This window comes from Bos mutus, chromosome 2, assembly GCF_027580195.1.
Source record: "Bos mutus isolate GX-2022 chromosome 2, NWIPB_WYAK_1.1, whole genome shotgun sequence".
NCBI lineage: Eukaryota > Metazoa > Chordata > Mammalia > Artiodactyla > Bovidae > Bos > Bos mutus.
In genome coordinates this window covers 6,779,575-6,790,697 of record NC_091618.1, presented here as the reverse complement: position 1 = coordinate 6,790,697, position 11,123 = coordinate 6,779,575, and positions in this window count along the sequence as shown.

Sequence of the window (11,123 nt, the reverse complement as noted above, 5' to 3'; positions counted from 1 at the left end):
CCAAGGCTGACCCCTACGCCCTGCTCTCTCAGCCCCAGCAGCCCCGGGGTCAAGGGATTCACAGAGCAGGGCCCAGGAGGGCCCTCCTGCAGCAGTGATCTGCATGGAATGGCCCCCCGCCCCAATCCCTAAAGCCCATTGTCTCCCCAGGAGACAATACAGATAAAGGACCCAGCCTAGTGGGCCGCCTGCATCAATCTGTAACCATGGAAACCCGTAGGGAGACAATTCCAAAGCCCCTCCTGTCACCCTCCACCCTGCAGCTGTGGCTCCAGGAGTCCAGCCTCCAGCAGAACGGGCATTGCTAGTAATTGCTGTCCCCCACCACGGCCACCCCCAAATGGGACACAGCTAGGCTCCCCCCAGCATACATCCTCCCAGAACTGGTGTTGGCAAAGGGGCCTTGGATATGTTTAAGGTCTATATCTCATTTCATCTGCAGGAAGGTTAGTTCCACCAGGTTCTGCATCGGCAAGATGTCACTGATCACAGGGTCGGGGCCCCGGGAAAAGGTCTCAATAGAATTCTTAACCATCCAGTGGTCAACCAGGACCCAGGAAGGTATTAGGTCTTCAGCGCATGACTTCCCCCTGGTGGCCAGTTGCCACAATTGTCAGTTTCGACTTTAGCCAAACTTGTTACCTCTTTTTCCTTGGTATCTTGTGTGTTCCAGATGCCCACGTACATTTGATCTAATCCTCACAACCACTCTGTGACGTGGGTGTTCTTACCCTCCTTACACATCCTGAAGCCAAGGCTTTCAGATGGTATGCAGAAGGAAGCAAAGACAGCAGAGTGGTTGAGAGGGTGAATCCAGACTGCCCTGGCTCAAAACCAGGCATCACCAGCCTGATGATCTTGGGAAACGTACCTGAGCTCTGAGTCTGATTCGAATTTGTAAAGTGGGAGCGATAACAACACATACTTCATAGTGATGTTACGAGGATATATAAAATAAGATTTATAAGCCTTCAGAACAGTGATTGGCGCATAATAAATAAAATGCTGTGCCCTGACACTTCTTAAGCTGTATGCCTTCAGGAGTATCATGGAGCTTCTGGCCTCAGTTCTTTCACCTGGGCATGTATGTGTGCTCAGTCACTGCAGTCCTGTCTGACTCTTCGTGACCCCAAAAGGCTCCTCTGGCCATGGGATTCTCCAGGCAAGAATAATGGAGTGGACTGCTATGCCCTCCCCCAGGGGATCGTCCCGATCCAAGGATTGGCCCACGCCTCCTGTGTCTCCTGCATTAGCAGACAGATTCTTTTACCCACTGAGCCACCCGGGAAGCCCCTCTTTCACCCATACAGTAGGGCTAATCGTGGCTTTCTCTTAGGACTATCATGGTAACTAAAGTGGATTTGAGGTATGAATGTACTTGCTTTGCTACTATTAGCATCATTTTTTTTTTAATCTGCCTTTTTGGGAAGGGCTGATCATGGGGGCAGAGGGATGGGCAGAGAGACGCTACTCTGTCAACAAGCCAGGAGGAGATACCTGAGGATTCTCGTCCCTGCAGTCTCTTTGGTTTGCAGAGTCACAGAGCCTCTGACAGTGGCCAAAGACTTTTCTGGGAAGAGACTGGGAGTGGCCTCTCATCTATTCCAAAAATCTTCCACTGAGTTCATTTCAATCAGCGGTTCTTGGGCTTCTACTCTGCAATGAACACTGGGCTGAATATGGGGGTGCGACAATAAAGACAAGGAGTGACTTAAATCTGGGGGGAGGGACAGAACAGAATTACAATGTGAAATGATGACAGACTGAGATCCCCTACAGGAAGTGTAGAGCAGGGGTCAGAGTCAGCATCTGAGAAATGGGTGCTCTAAGCTATCACCACCCACACTCATAGTGTGGCCAATACCACTCAGACTCCAAAGACTGAATGTCTTGTTTACTTCAAACTAGTTCTGAGTCTTATTTTTTATGTTAGTGGTTGATCTGGATTTTTGATATTGCTGTCCCAGGTTTCAATTCTATTCAGCTGAAGGGTTAAAACACACACATTTTTTAAAAAAAATTAATTTTATACTGTAGGATAGTTGATTAACAATGCTGTGTTAGTTTCGGGTGTATAACAAAGTGATTCACTTACACATACACGTGTAGCCATTCTTTTTCAAATTCTTTTCCCAATTAGGTTATTATAGAATACTGAGGAGTAATTCTTGTGCTATACAGTAGGTCCGTGTGGGTTATTTATTTTTATCGTTTTTTTAATTTTATTTTTTGGCTTCCCTGCAGAGCATGTGGGATCTTGGTTCCCAAGCCAGGGATCGAACCCATGCTCCCTGCAGTAGAATCACAAAGCCTCAACCACTGGACTCTGCCAGAGATCCAGGCAGGTCCCTGGCTATCTATTTTAAGTGTTATATACCAGTGTGTACACGTCAGTCCCAAACTCCCAATCTCTCCCTCCCCCAGTTAGCCCGCTTCCCCAACTATAATATAACCATACATTCATTCTCTAAGTCGATGAATCTGTGTCTGTTTTGTAAATAGTTCATCTGTATATATTTTTTAAGATTCTGCATAAGTGAAGTCATGTTTGTCTTTCTCTGTCTGACTTAGTTCACTTAGTATGATAATCTCACAAAGTCCAGCCAGGTTGCTGCAAGTGGCATTATTTCATTCTTTTTAGAGACTGAGGAATATTCCGTCGTATTACAGGTACCACATCCCCTTTAACCACCCATCTGTAGATGGAAAATACACCCATTTTACTGAGTGTAGTTTGAGATCACCTGTGCATGGGGGGTATACACAGCATTCTGTATGACTTGTGTATCTGAGAAACTTGTGTCTGAGAGCAGACCTTTTTTTTTTTTTTTTTTTTTCTGGTGTGAGAGGTGGAGAGAAGCCCAAGCAGAGAGAACAGAAATGTGGGCTAACAGGGAGAGCAGGGAGGTCAGAGGGAGTGTCAAGAGAAGGGTGTTTTATCAAAGCCTAAGGTTGTTGTGTGAAGGAGGCTGAAGATCTGAGGAACTTGTAGCGGGTGGGCTGGCCAGGCCATACTGGGGAGCTATTTGCAAGATCATAAGCTAGAGAGTGACAAGACCGGGTGTGTGTTTTAAAGAGTTCCTTTGGGAAAAGGAGGGACTAAACTGATAATCACAGGACTCGTAGGTTGTGTTTCCCCAAACTCCTCTGGGCACCTCTACTGGGACCTGAATCTGATTGCCCTCCTCCAATGAGACCACAAGACCCAACATCTGTGAAAAACATCTTCAGGGCCTGGAAACATCTGGAAAGAATTTGGCCAATCTGGTAGCCCTGGGCTTCCCAGCCGGCTGCATCCTTCACGTTCTTTTTCTCCTCCCCAAGTCTGTAGGGGTTGGTTCATTGGTTAATAGCGATTATATAGCTTTGCAGGCTTCTGGCAGGTACCAGAGTTCACCTCTAGGTGGCAGCCTTACTCCTTTAACCCCACCAGCTTCCACCTGGAAAGGCCAGAGAGAAGGATCATGATCTAATTTGAAGGTGGGCAACCACCCTCTCAAGTGCCCATCATTACCTCCATTTTTTAGTTGAGAAAACTAAGGCTCTGAGAGGTGAAGCCACCAGTCCAAAGTCACCAGATAGGTGGGCATAGCGGAACTCAGTTTCTCTGAGCCTCAATTTCCTCGTCTGTAAGATGAAACCAACCCACCCCTGGCAACACCGATAGACTTCCTGTCCCCGTGAAAAAGGTGAAAGTGGTAGCCGCTCAGTTGTGTCTGACTCTCTGCGACCCCGTGGACTGTCCATGGAATTCTCCAGGCAAGAATACTGGAAAGGGTTGCTGTTCCCTTCTCCAGGGGCTCTTCCCAATCCAGGGATCACACCTGGGTCTCCTGCATTGCAGGTAGATTCTTTTTACCGTCTGAGCCACCTGGGAAGCCCTACCCATGTGTGGGGGTCACGAACAGCATCCTCTTATGGCCTGTCTCCACTGGAGAAGCGTGGCACTGACATCCTTCTGTTGGAATGGTTTTTGTCCCTATAGATGTGCCTATTCTAGACATTTTACCTAAATATAATAACGTAGTATGTAACCCTTTGTGTCTGGTTTCTTTCACTTAGCATAATGTTTTCAAGACTCATGCACGTGGTAGCAGATATCAGTACTTCATTTCTTTTTGGCTGAATGATATTCCTTTGGATGGATATACATTTGTGTGTCCATTCATCAGCTGATGGACATTTGGGTTGTCTCCATGTTTTGCTCATTATGAATACTGCTCCTGTGAACATCCATGTATATGTTTTTGTATCAACATGGGTATATATCTAGGAGTGGAATCCTTGGGTCATATCATAACTCTATCCTGAATATTCATTGGAAGGACTGATGCTGAAGCTGAAGCTCCAACACTTTGGCTACCTGAACTCATTGGAAAAGACCCCGATGCTGGGAAAGATTGAAGGCAAAAGCAAGGGGTGGTAGAGGATGAGACGGTTGGATGGCATCACAGACTCAACGGACATCAATGTGAGAAAACTCCGGGAGATAGCGAAGGACCGGGAAGCCTGGCGTGCTGCAGTCCATGGGATCACAGAGTCAGACCCAGCTTAGCAACTGAACAACAATGATGCTGCTGCTGCTGCTGCTAAGTCACTTCAGTCGTGTCCGACTCTGTGTGACCCCATAGACGGCAGCCACCAGGCTCCCCCATCCCTGGGATTCTCCAGGCAAGAACACTGGAGTGGGTTGCCATTTCCTTCTCCAGTGCAGGAAAGTGAAAAGTGAAAGTGAAGTCACTCAGTCGTGTCCGACTCTTCTCGATCCCATGGACTGCAGCCCACCACCCTCCTCCATCCTTGGGATTTTCCAGGCAAGAGTACTGGAGTGGGGTGCCATTGCCTTCTCCGAATGATGCTAGCTGTGTATAACTTTTTGAGGAACTGCCAAACTGTTTTCCAACATGGCTATGCCAGTTTACATTCCCACCAGCAATATATGAGGGTTTTAATTTCTTCATATCCTGGCCAAAACTTATCATTAACATTCTTTTTGATTACAGCCATTCTAGAGGATGTGAGTCTTGCGGTTTGGATTTTCATTTCCTTAATGATTAATGATACTGGACACCATTTCATATGCTTACTGGCCTCTATATGTCTTCTCTGGAGAACTGTTCATTCAAATCTTTTATCTTCTCAATTCACTTTGGTAATATTATGCCCAACACACACACACACACACACACACACACACACACACATCCATGTACCACCCTGGATTTTCTTCAACTATCATAGTAACTATATGAGGAATCCATGATTTGTCCCATTTCTCAGGTTAAGAAACTGAGGCCCAGAGCAGTGGCATGCTATGTCCAAGAGGCCACAGCTTACAGAAGCTCAGGGCCCAGCGTTTTATGTACTTGACAAATACTCATATAGCATTTACTATGTGCCAGTCCAGAGAACCCCTGAACCTCACATTCCAACAATTTTCCAGTGAAACTATCATTATCAATAGAACTTCTCTGCTTCCCTGAAGCAGCAACTTATTGTTTTTATTTAAAAATAATGACTTATTTTTTAGTCATTAAGTCATGTCCAACTCTTTTGCAACCCCATGGACTGTAGCTCACCAGACTCCTCCTTCCTTGGAATTTCTCAGGCAAGAATACTGGAGTGGTTGCCATTTCTTTCTCCAGGGGATTTTCTCCACCCAGGGATCGAACCCTTGTCTCCTTGGCAGGCAGATTCTTTACCTCTGAATCTCCAGGAAAGCTCTCCCCCGCCGCTTTTTTTTTTTTTAATAACGTTTTCTCTCCAGTTACCAAAGAGTGAACGTGTGAGTTGCTCAGTCGTGTCCAACTCTTTGTGACCCCATGTACTATACAGTCCATAGAATTCTCCAGGCCAGAATACTGGAGTGGGTAGCTGTTCCCTTCTCCAGGGGATCTTCCCAATCCGGGGATCACACCGGGGTCTCCTACACTGCAGGCAGATTCTTCCTGGCTTAGGAATACGTGCTTATTTTAGAATAGTTGAAAAAGACTGTACCGAAAAGTGCAAATATAGCAGAGCAGAGGCTTCCCCCCTCCCTTTGCACAGCTCCAACTTGGCTTCCATCTGATTGTGGATTTTTGTGAACAGATAACACACTGGCTTAAAGTTCAACATTCAGAAAACTAAGATCATGGCATCCGGTCCCATCACTTCATGGCAAATAGATGGGGAAACAGTGGACACAGTGGCTGACTTTATTTTTCTGGGCTCCATGAATTAAGAGACACTTACTCCTTGTAAGGAAAGTTATGATCAACCTAGACAGCATATTAAAAAGCAGAGACATTACTTTGCCAACAAAGGTCCGTCTAGTCAAGGCTATGGTTTTTCCATTGGTCATGTATGGATGTGAGAGTTGGACTATAAAGAAGGCTGAGCGCCGAAGAATTGATGCTTTTGAACTGTGGTGTTAGAGAAGACTCTTGAGAGTCCCTTGGACTTCAAGGAGATCCAACCAGTCCATCCTAAAGGAGATCAGTCCTGGGTGTTCATTGGAGGGACTGACGTTGAAGCTGAAACTCCAATACTTTGGCCCCCTGATGAGAAGAGCCGACTCATTGGAAAAAACCCTGACGCTGGGAAAGATTGAGGGCAGGAGGAGAAGGGGACAGAGGATGAGATGGTTGGATGGCATCACTGACTCGATGGACGTGGGTTTGGGTGGACTCTGGGAGTTGGTGATGGACAGGGAGGCCTGGCGTGCTGCGGTTCGTGGGGTCGCAAAGAGTCGGACACGACTGAGAGACTGAACTGAACTGAACACGCTGGGAGCCCCAGAACAGGAGGTCTGTGCCTTTGGGAAGTTTCTATCAAGCATATTATATTTTGATAAGTAGGGCTTTGAGAAGAGGGAATCAGAGGCATTTTTCATAAGAAAATTCACCAGGGATGAGATACAACAGCTGAAATGAAAATTTGCTTTGTTTTGGGGACTTTTCCAGGGCTTCTGGTTCTTTCAAGAACAGGGCTGCCTCCCTTACCAGCTGTGTAGCCTCTCTTAACATCCCCTGTGACTGAAATTCCTCATCTGGAAAATGGGGCTAAACATCCGTAATTATAAAGTAATTGATAGTTGTGGGCACATTCTTCCTATCCACAGCAATGTGTGCAGGACTGGAACCTTGGGTTCACTGGCAGAACATACCCTCCTTCAATGGGGTTGGTTCTAGCATTGAGTTCTTCATTCAAAATAATAGCTCAGTGTCTTGGGAGACAGAGATCTGAGTTCAGATCCTGGTTTCCCCTTTAATCACTGGGCTTCCTTGTGGCTCAGATAGTAAAGAATCTGCCTGCAATGCCGGAGACCTGGGTTCAATCCCTCTGTCAGGAAGATCCCCTGGAGAAGGGAATGGCAACCCACACCAGTATTCTTGCCTAGAGAATTCCATGCCCAGAGGAGCCTGGTGGGCTATAGTCCATGGGATGACTGAGCAACTAACACTTTCACTTTCTTCTTTAACCAGCCCTAGCTCAAATTCCTTATATGTTTGAGGCTCTGTCAGTCCCTGGGTCAGGAAGATACCCTGGAGGAGGGCATGGCAACTCACTCTAGTATTCTTGCCTGGAGAATTCATGGACAAAAGAGCCTGGCAGAGTACAGTCCATTGCAGAGTCAGACATGACCAAAGCGACTCAGCATGCATGCACACATGCCCTTACTGTACAATGTTATAGGGTAGTTGGGAAGTTTCAATATAATAACGCATGTAGGACTTCCCTGGTGGTTCAGTGGCTAAGAATCCACCTGCCAGTGCAGGAGACACAGGTTCAGTCTCTGGTCTAGGAAGATCCCACAAGCTGCAGGGCAACTACGCCCATGCACCACAACTACTGAGCCCGCCCTCTAGAGGCCATGAGCTGCAGCTACTGAAGCCCGGGCGCCTAGAGCGGGTGCTCCTCTACAAGAGAAACCACTAGAAGACTAAGCATCGCGCCTAAGAGTAACCCCTGCTCCCTGCAACTAGAGAAAGCCCACACATAGTAATGAAGACCCAGCACAGTTCAGTTCAGTTCAGTCGCTCAGTCGTGTCCGACTCTTTGCGACCCCATGGACTGCAGCACGCCAGGCCTCCTTGTCCATCACCAACTCCCCGCGCAGTCAAAACTAAATAAATATTAAAAAATAATAATGTATATAAAGTGCCTGGTTGGTGCTTTACACTGAGGAAGGGTTCAGGAGACGTGAACTCTTAACACCATCATCACTTACTGCTGGCCTACTATGTGCCTGGCACGCTCAGGGAGAGGGCATGAAGATGAAAACACAGCATGGGTCGGTGGAAGTTTTATTCAGACTCTGTTCCTGCCACTCCACCGTTTGAACTGGGCCTTGAAGGATGGGTCAGATCTGTCACGTGGGGATGGCAGGCAGGAGGGGCCTTGTGGATACGGAGCCATGGAAGTCAAGGCTGGGAAACAGGAGAGTATAGGGCGTGAATGGAAAACTGCAAGTATTTTCGTTTAGCTCCTTGTGAAGGTCTCTCTGGTTCACTCACACAAAGCTCAGTGAAAATATATTAAGTACCTGCTGTGCACCCCTTATATCCAACACCTCATTGAATCTTGAATGGAAAGGTCACTTTTGCCATACCCATTTCAAGGATGAATAAATTGAGGCTCGGAGAGATCCAACAGCCTGACTAAGAGCCCTACACTAGGAGTAGAAGGGGCGGGAATTCAAGCTCAGGGCAACAGACTGCAGATCGGCATCCCACACTTCTGGCAGGAATTAGTTCCCAGGCAGTGAAACTCTAAAGGCAGCCCCAGCTGCCCGAAACTCAGCCGCAGAAAGCTGGCTCATGGCCCCCTTGCTGGCTCCCTTCTTTCATCCCAGCCCCACCCTACCACCCCCATTTCCCTTCCTGGCCCTGGGGCCCTGTTCCTTCCCCAAACCTGCTCTTCCACAATTCCTTCCAGGTTCTCTCATCTGTAAAATGGGGATAATAACAGTGCCTGTCTCAGAGGGGTGTCACGAGGATCAGAAGAGAGGCCCAAGTGCTTGGAGCCCAGAACACAGTAGGCTCCATAAATATTAGCAATCATCAACACCATCATTAGCCAATAATATCCCTGGAGTCTAGTGACACCGGCCAACTGGAAGCATTATCAGTATTTGATGGTTGAGTAAACTGTCGTGGAGAGGTGGAGCCGCAGCTTCTCTGAGGGTTCTCAGCTGGGAGGTTGGAGAGTGGGACTTGAAGCTGGGCTTGCCGAGCCTCTGATTTCAGATCTCCTTAACTTCTGCCAGTCTTTGCTGGGAAGATGAGTGAAGCATTTAATCAATATTTATTATCCATCTTCTGCATGCCAAGCCAGGCTCTAGATGCTGAGGGACATTCAAAGAGGGATACCACCTGGTCCCTTGAGGAAGCTTAGAGCCTAACAGATAAACAAAGCACGGAAATAAAGCCTTGTTTGTGGAGGCAGAACACACAAAGGGTCCAGAAAAGGGCGAGAAGCACTTTGACTAGGAGAGGGGAGGCAGGCAGGGAAGACTTCCTGGAGGAGGTGATAGTTAAACTAGGGCATGAAACTTTTCCCCATGTGGTTGCTGAGGAAAGAAGTCACCAGGGGCACCATCAGCTGTGTGGGCAGGGCAGCAGCACCTGGAGGCCAGTTATCAGACTTTTCAAGGTGAAACAGAGCCTATGAGTTCAAGGTGAGTGAAGGTTGTCATGATAAATGTTTTCCAAAAACTTGTGATAGAGGATAGCTGTGAAAAAACCCACGAAGAACATAAATGCATGTATTAATAATAAGCATATAAGTACTTGCAGATGAATGTTCAAGTCCTTAGCTGTGGTGTTTAAAAAATTCTTCATTGCCTGAAAGGTGTGTCATACAATATATGAGAAGGAAAAAAAAAGAACTGGTCAAGAAGACATGAATTGAAGCAAATGATGAAAATCAATATTTTAGTGAACACTGATCCCCTCACAATAAGTTATATAGAAAAATACATGTTCAAATGGTTTTAATCCCTGGGCAGTAAAGTCTATTTTCATTCAAATAACATCACACAATAATAATAAAATTTTTAAAGATAAACTGAGCCATGAAAGACCAGTGAAATGTGTAGACTGCAGTAAAGGGATCTGTGCATTGGAGATAAGGTCAGAGATGTAACCACAGCTGCCATATCTTGGGGTTCCTTATAAACCATGCTCTGTGGTGAGAGCTTTGCATGCATTATTTCATGAGATTTCCCCGCAGTCTTATGAAGTGAGTGTTAAGGGACAAGAAAACCCAAGTTCAGAGAGTTTACAAAACTTGCCTGGGCTCACACAGCTAGTAAAGTGACCAGGTCTGGGTTTGAAAGCAGGGCTATCTGCTTTAAAGTCTGGGTTCTTCATCCCCATGCATTATTACCATCTCATCTTCGAGATCTGAGGATCAAGTATGAAGCTGGGAACTGACTCTGAAGAAGTGCTTTGAATGCCAGGTTCAGACTTGCATGAAAATCACACAGAAGCAGGCAGGAATCAGCAGACCTGGAATCTAGCAGCGCCTTTAAGTGGCTCTGCCAATCACTAGCCAAGGTTACTGCTATGAGCCTTGGCCTCTCTAGACTGGAGAGATGAAGAATGTAAATGGATTATTGGCCATGAAGGAAGGAAGACCTGTGACGAAAGGGTTGTTGAGGAGAAACCTGGAGATGTTCAAATATTTACTGAGTGCTGGGCTCTGGGAATACAACTGTGGACAAGTCAGAGCTCTGCACTCTGGACTTCCACCCAGTCCGGCAAGGGCCTGGGCTCAGCTTGGGAGAGTGTGGGAGGATTCTTTCATTGGAACAAACAAGGGCTCAGGAGATGGCCTGTCCCAGACTGAACTGTCAGATCACAAATCAGCCAGTCTCTCTCTGTGTGACCTTGAACAAGTGACCTAGCCTCTCAGACGGCCCATCTTTACCAGGAAGATCATCACTCCTCTTTCGGCAATTGTTGGATCCAGTTAAATAAAATAAGATAAAGCAATCATCTAGCAGGGTGCTAGGCATGCTGTGGCCGTCCATAGATGTTCAGTTCAGTTGCTCAGTCGTGTCTGACTCTTTGCGACCCCATGGACTGCAGCACGCCAGGCCTCCCTGTCCATCACCAACTCCTGGAGCCTACTCAAAC